The following is an 8,155-nucleotide window of genomic DNA, read 5'->3' as shown; positions in this document are numbered from 1 at the left end:
TGATAATTTTTAATGCAAAGGTCGTTTAGGTTAGCTGTTAATAATTATAAGGAATCACAGATAAACCCATCATTGCAAAAATTTGCACCTGTGAAACGGAAATAGAACACATTTTATCGAGGAAAAACTAGATAAGTAAGATATATAAAAGATATTTTTTAACTTTATCCTATTTTTCGCTTCACTAAATTCAGTACGACCCCTTTATCCCCCACGTTCAACAAAACTTATATATATTTCAAAGCACTTAGAGAATTGCAGTGGATATGAGGTTATGGAGGCAAACAAAACATTTAAGCCATTATCCCTTAAGCTATCGTATTGTGACCGAGCCGCGGGTACATGCAGTCACCGCACAAAGCGCGATTCACTTTAAATGGTAAAGTTGGGGTTACAGTGATACCGTTTAACGATTTTGTTTATTAAAAAATATTGTTTCAAAGGTTTAATGGCAAAGGTTATCTTGCTCTAGATTTGAAAGAACCAAAGGAATTTTTTGATTATTTTCAAGCTTACGTTATTGTGTTATAAGGTTTTATATCTTCAGGCAGATAATAAGTATTACTTTGATAAAAGCATGTAATAAAAATTGTGAATGTGCTTATGAATTGAAGCAGAATGGTGGTCTATGTTTCAAAAATCTCTCTCCTATGAGAAGGGTCGTTATTCCAAACATTAGTAAGTTAAAGAATATGCATGTTTCAGACAAACCAGAATAAATTTAAGAAATAACCGAAATATAAAATAAGAAATAAATCAGATCAGACTTCAACAGTAAGTAGCTATAGAAAATTTATTTCCCACTATTTTTATGGCTTTCAATATGTCTCAGAATCGACTTGAAATAAAGAGGCAATCGTCAACATAAATCTGTTTGGAGAACGAGCAGTTTATACGATACTATAATCTATTTTATCGATACTTTATGTGGATCAACCCTTGATAACTCGGGGATAGGTAGAGTTGCCACACGTCACGTACTTATATACGAGACTCACCGTATTAGACCGCATTTTTTCCGTATTTCGACAAAATACAACTTCAAAATAAGACTGAGCGAAAAAATTATTTATAAATTTATTTTATAAATAATTTCTATTTCAACCGTACCAAAAGAATTTGGTACGGTTGAAATCACTTACACATATAAGAAGATATAAAAAAAATAATAAAGCCTTTATTTCCAACAGTAAAACTCTGTTTATACATAACAATTTTCAGTCGTACATAATAATTTCAGTTAGAGTGTGTATGTCAAAATTGTACAATCATTTTCTTTCTTTCTATATAAGTTATTTTTATTTTAGTTTGTCATTTATAAAATCGTTGTATCTCAATGTTAGGTATTTACCATGTAAGTAGATATAGTGGAATAGAAAAGCCACAGGTCGGGTTTTGGGCTTCGGGAGAGAAAACGACCCGTATTGGTTCCTAGAAGTTAACATAGCAACCCTAGGGATAGGGGCAGTTATAAAAAATAAAAAAACGTGGGTGCGTTGAACCTTAACGCGCGATTGAAGTAAAACTTTTATTATTATTTATTGATGAAAGAGTAAAATGGTCCCGGGACTCCGCCGTTTCATTTAATATTTTATTTAAAATTCATTAAAATCACTTTCACATTTTTATAAACATTTTCATTTGTTAAATAGAATAAATAATGGAGAGTAGAACATTGAAGGTCAGATCGGCACACGTTAATATAACTTTTTCATTGAATATTATAGAATTTCGCAATCGCCAGAAAATTTATTAATAATATATTTATTACTAATAAATAAACAAGTGTGACACTGTTAAAGATCTAGGCTTACATCTTGATAAACAACTATCATGGTCTGTGCATGTCAACGTATTGAGTAGGAGGATGTTTGCGACTATTAGGTTATTGCGTCGCCTGCGTTCTGTTCTTCCAATTCCGACCAAAGTTATGTTGGCACATTCTCTTATTCTCTCTATTCTTGATTATGCGGACGCAAGCTATCTTAACCTGACCGAGGACCAACTGAACAAACTTGAGCGTCTTCAAAATCTCGCTATTCGGTTCATATTTGGCTTACGCAAATATGATCATGTATCTGAATTTAGACTAAAGCTTAAGTGGCTCCCTATTCGTAGTCGCCGGGATCTGCATGTTCTGTCGCTTCTGTACTGTGTGTTATTTAACCCTAAAACTCCCTCTTACATAAAGGAGAAATTTAATTTTCTTGGAGTGCAGTCAGATATACGTTCTTGTCGTACGCTGACTTTGAGCATGCCGTTTCATAAAACTAAGTTTTATAAGCATTCATTCATTGTTCAAGCTACTGAACTGTGGAATGCACTCCCAATAAGCATACGACAGTCAAGGTCACTAGACATATTCAAAAATGCTGTTAAAGCCCATTATCTTGAACAATAAAGAAGACAGTGATAGTTCTTACTCATATTTAAGTATGTTTTAGTATATATTAGTTTATTATTTTTTATATTTATTATTATTAATATTTTATGTGTGTAATCTTGATAAGTATTAGTGTGTAATTGTTCGTAAATATGTATATAATAATAATACACCCCACCAATCGGTTTCCCTTGGTTTTCCTAATCCTAAGGTTGCCTGGAAGAGATCGCTACTAAGCGATAAGGCCGCCCTTTGTATCCTACTTTTTAAGTTTATTTTTGTTGTGTCCATTGTTTTTTTTTTTACTATTTGTGGTTTACAAATAAAGTGTATAAATAAATAAAAAATAAATAAATAAGTGTATTTAGAGATTTTTCCAAAAACTGCAATTTAAATATTTTTTTTCTAAACTGTTGAATTTTTATTCACTATGCTATTCACAATTAAACCGTTTGAAAATATTAGGAATAAATAATCCTAATTGATTATGATATTTGCCACTAGCTGGCGTATAAGTCATAAGCGTGGAGTATATGACATATAATACTTACGACCAATCCAAATTATTATTTTTAAATAACGGAAACTACACAGACGTCTGACGTAAGCGTTACTTTCGTCAGAAAAAAAGGTCTGAGTTACTCCCTAGTCGCACCTAAAGAAGTTTTACTTCAATAAGTGGAATTTATAGTAGTATCTTCCAAGTATCGATATAATATAAATATGACTTAGTGTAGCAGACTTTTTCGAAATGATGAAATAAATTTATTATCATCATTATTATTATTTATATAGTATATAGTAAGGGATATTTAATTGCTCAAATTTAAAAAAAACTTAGCTCCGAAAGTTATACGTGGGTGACCTGTAAACCGCTAGGTTATCACCGCTTCCTTTTATACTTTGTCTATAAAACGGTAATTTTGATGGAGTCTCACATTGTAATGATTTCATAACTTTTAATCAACTTATTTTTAATGCCTTGTGCCGCGTTTTTAAAATAAATAGGTGTTAATTGAGCAAAATCGAATATAAACGATTTCTTTATTCAACGATTCCGAAACCAGGACTGAACTGTTCGGTGTTTTACCGGTTTTCTGTACTTACAGTGAGATTGCCCCGTCTAGACAGCTTCGTCGACCCTTCCCCCTATCTATTATCTAACCTAGTCCCCAGTTGAATGTAACTAGGGATTTTAAGGGAGAAACCATTGGGACATGGGGTGTAAGCACATTAACCGCGATAAATTGTTTGTGGTCTAGATGACGACAAAGGGTCTAATGGCTACAGACTTTAAACTAAGCTATGTTTCACGTACATGTTTATATTTTTGTTTTACTTATATTTATAAAATAAATAAATAAATATACTACGACAATACACACATCGCCATCTAGCCCCAAAGTAAGCGTAGCTTGTGTTATGGGTACTGAGATAGCTGATGAATATTTTTTTATGAATATAATACACATAAATACTTATAATATAAAGATAAACACCCAGACACTGAAAAACATTCATGTTCATCACATAAACACTCTCCAGTTGTGGGAACCGAACCCACGGCCTTGGACTCAGAAAGCAGGGTCGCTGCCCACTGCACCACTCGGCCGTTAAAAAATATTTAGCCCTTGACTGCAATCAGTGCTTCGTGAACGCACGACAACACACACACAGTTCACGACGGAAAAAATCTCTAGTAAGTACGAGTTTATGAGACTTAAGAGAGAGAGAGACGGTTTCAGAGCAAACACCCATCACGCTGCTTTAATGCGGGTTGTTGGGCTTTACCGACTATTATCACAAATTATTGATAATAACTGGGATTGACGGCTTTAGGTACTCTGCGGTGGTTGACACCAACAATTTCGGGTTGAACTGAACATTCATGAACAGATAAAACACAATACCTAACAAATTTCGGCATGACCCGGGATTCGAACCCAGGTCCTCGTGTTCCTTAGTTAAACACGCCTCGTTGGTTCAGTGGTTAGCACGGGACCAACGAGGCTGACTGTACAAGTAAGATGAAGTAATTAAAAAAAAACTGGAGCACCGTTTGGTAACTCCGAAGTGAAAGTAATTTAAATAATAAGTAAAGTTATTTCGTCGGTATAACAACCAGCTCCGACAGCCGTGATCGTCTAGTGGTTAGGACCCTACGTTGTGGCCGTAGTAACCCAGGTTCGAATCCTGGTCACGGCAGGGAGCAAACCGATTTTTTTTTACTATCAACAGTGAATTTATAGTAGGTACAATAACAATAAATTTGTATCCTTTTTTATCTTTTCAAATGAAAAATATAATTAGTGTGAGCATTTTTTTAATAATTACTAATTTTTCACGCCCCCGGAAACTGCCGCCCAGGGCAAGTGTTTCGGTTTGCCCGAACATACATATACAGACTCATATTAGAAAGGCATATCTGGCTTTATCATCATCATCATCATATCAACCCATATCCGGTTCACTGTAGAGCACGGGTCTCCTCCCACAATGAGAAGGGGTTAAGGCCGTAGTCCACCACGCTGGCCCAGTGCGGATTGGTAGGCTCCACACACCTTTGAGAACATTATGTAGAACTCTCAGGCATGCAGGTTTCCTCACGATGTTTTCCTTCACCGTTGAAGCAAGTGTTATTTTAATTACTTAAAACGCCCATAACTAAGAAAAGTCAGTGGTGCTTGCTGGGATTCGAACTCGGCCCCCCGAAAGTTAAGTTGAGCTTCTACCCAATGCGCTATCACTGCTTCATATCTGGCCTTACGTCATACTAAATTCTCTTTATTCATACATTATCAGGAAGGAATTTTAAATTCCTAACATCATAAATTCCAGCCCGGAATCGCAAATGGCAAGTTCACACACACTCGTGGAATACGAGTGTACCTGTTTTTACTACAAGCGCACTCTTCGTTTAATTAATTTGACTGAGTAAGTAGGTACTTACCTATCGCCAAATGAAAGAGAAATATATCTTAATAATTATTTTGTCAGAGTGGAGTTAGAAAATTAGCTTTGTCCAGTGTAAAAACGTGATGTGACCGAATTCATTTTTAAATGCTTAGAACTTTTCTATTTCCATACTTTTTGCAATGTTCTATTAACTAAATTAAGCAATCGAAATACTGAATTAAGGACCGCCCTGGTGCAGAGGGGAGTACTAGGGTCTTATAAGCGGGAAGTAGCTACTTACTATTTTGTCAGAGTTGAGTTAGAAAATTGGCTTTGTCCAGCCTAATAGTAACACGCAAAATAAAAACGTGATAATTGTCCGAATTCATTTTTAAATGTTTAGAACTTTTCTATTTCCATATGTATTGTTGTATTTAATGTATTATTTCATAAACGGTATTGAACAATTAAAATACTGAATTGACGAGCTCCGTGGTGCAGAGGTTAGTACTGGAGTTTTATAAGCGGGAGGTCCTACTTTGTTTGCAGCAATGATGCAATATTGCCCGTTTATCGGTTTTTTACAGCTTATACTTGGATAAGTGTCCTCAGGAACTTCACAATCTTGTTCCCCAGTCCCCGTTTACCACGTAACAGCGAGACGTCATAAGCGATGGCATCCTTATGTATTTGATATTAAATCCACACGCACGAAACGTTTTTTCTCCACGTTTCTGATATGTACCGCCAGAATGTGGAATGCCCTTCCGGCCACGTGTTTCTTGCCACGTATAACTTGATCAAGAGTGAATAGGCATTTTCTAGGCAAGCGTGCTCCAATGCATGACGGCCGTCAAGCAGTTGCCTGTCGTTTTTTTTTTCAAGCTAGGAACATATCCAGCAAAGAGTTGCCTTGAGGTCATCGCCTCATGTGCCTGTAATAAACCAAGCCCTTCAGACTAGAACAGCATTGCGACAATGCTGCTTAGCGGCAGAAATAAGCATGGAGGTAGTACTTCCCCGGACGAGCTCTGTCACAAAAAGGTCTACTACTACTTCTCAGAGCTTCTCTGGCAAAGATTTGGCAGCTCCGACGACATAAGCTGGCAATATGTTTTTTAAAATCATAATATGGAATCGCCAATTTTGCCATCCCCGTTCCAAAGATCGTTTCACAAAATTATGTATGTAGAAAGAAATGGAATACAGTTCATTACAAAACCCATGCATTATCAAGTTAAGTAGATATAAAATCGTTTTCATTTCGTACTCTTTTCCAATTTCGCCCGCTCCTTCCATATTTGCATGACAAGGCGCCCGGGTTCGCTCGCATTTGAATTCGAATTTGAACTGCATTTGAATTGCATCCTGTACAGACGGATTAGAATTTTAAAATCTTGTCGTAATATTATCGATGTATTCGTGCCCGCAGCTTCGTTCATGTTTGACCCTTCGGAGCAAATGTGGTTATTTTATCATCATTAAAGCTTAAAACAGTATATTGCTGGACCAAAGTCCTCTCCCAACGGGTTGGTGAACGCAGTAGTAGTAGTACAGAGCACGCTGCTGCCCGCTCTCCGTTATATTCCCTTAGTCGCCTCGTACGACACCAGTGGGAAGAGCAGGGTTGGTAACAGCTGTATTCTGATCTGCCGTCACCACACGGCAAACGGTTATTATACACTGACATTTTCGTCCTGCAGAAAAGGGCTGTTCGTGCGATATATAAAATGAACCCAAGAGAGTTATTAAGGGATAAATTTAAAGAAGTTAAAATAATGACGGTGCATAGTCAGTACATATTGGAAAATTTAATTTATGTCCATAAAAATATAACAAAATTTAAAAAGAAAATGGACTGTAAAAATATTAATATTAGGAGCAAAAATAAACTAGTTGTGCAGTTTACTAGGCTACACAAAATTGCTAATTCATTCAAGGGCAATTGTATATTATTTTATAACAAATTACCAATTGAAATCTTTGAGATGAATCTCAATAAGTTCAAAGTTTATATAAAACGTAAGTTACGTAAGCTTACAGAAAAATCCTGTTATAATATTAAGGATTACTTGAACGATAAAAAAGCTTGGCTCTAGCTTAATATAAATAAACTGTGAGATGGTGATAACGAAAAAAAAAATTACCCGGCTAAGTTTGTTGTGTGCTCTTCTTAGACCAGGGCGCGTTTGGAACCCTCATAGCTTTAGGTTTAAGTTGGCGAACGAAGTTATCCCCATCCCCTTACAATTACGTAAATATATATGTATAAACGCTTCATAAGTGCCTATGATAGGGCTACATGAATAAAGAAATTTTGAATTTGAATTTGAATTTAACAAAGATTGTATACAGGTTTAAATTGTAGAGCGCTCTCGTTCTAATAAAAAACTGAAGCAAAAACTTCAAACGGTTGATTAAGTGACAACGATATTGTGAAAGTAACTTTAAAAAATAAGTACGTACGGTTATTTCGTCGGTGTAACCATCAGCTCCGATAGCCGTGATCGTCTAGTGGTTAGGACCCTACGTTGTGGCCGTAGTAACCCAGGTTCGAATCCTGGTCACGGCAGCGAACAGCTGTCGCGGCGGAGCTGTTTTTTTTATTTTTTATTATTTGTTGAAATTTAAAAGGAAAAATCTAAAATTGAGTTAAAGTTAACGTATTTCACTTCCTTTAAGAAACCATATAAATTCGAAAATAAGCTTTCAACGTATATTTTTACTGATGTTTTTGCCGGCAACATATACCGACTAGCAATGATTCCTGGATCCCTTGTTAACGAAGAAGATCTTTCTAGTATTTTTGCAGAGCAAATGGCACTACTCAACAGGAAATGTCCTCATGAATGTTCATGAGTGAGTTATTCTCGGTCC

General features: G+C 35.8%; 2 non-coding genes across 2 annotated transcripts; both read left to right on the top strand.

The window, feature by feature from the left end:
* The first annotated feature begins 4,516 nt into the window (after positions 1-4,516).
* On the top strand, positions 4,517-4,588 carry Trnah-gug. The gene has a single exon. It is a non-coding gene; the product is annotated as a tRNA-His (tRNA).
* Positions 4,589-7,778: 3,190 nt separating this feature from the next.
* Positions 7,779-7,850, top strand: Trnah-gug. The gene has a single exon. It is a non-coding gene; the product is annotated as a tRNA-His (tRNA).
* The last annotated feature ends 305 nt before the right edge of the window (positions 7,851-8,155 follow it).

The sequence above is a fragment of the Pararge aegeria genome, chromosome 3 (genome assembly GCF_905163445.1).
Source record: "Pararge aegeria chromosome 3, ilParAegt1.1, whole genome shotgun sequence".
Taxonomy (NCBI): domain Eukaryota; kingdom Metazoa; phylum Arthropoda; class Insecta; order Lepidoptera; family Nymphalidae; genus Pararge; species Pararge aegeria.
Note: the sequence above shows the minus strand (reverse complement) of the source record. Positions and strands in the feature narration are given on the sequence as shown.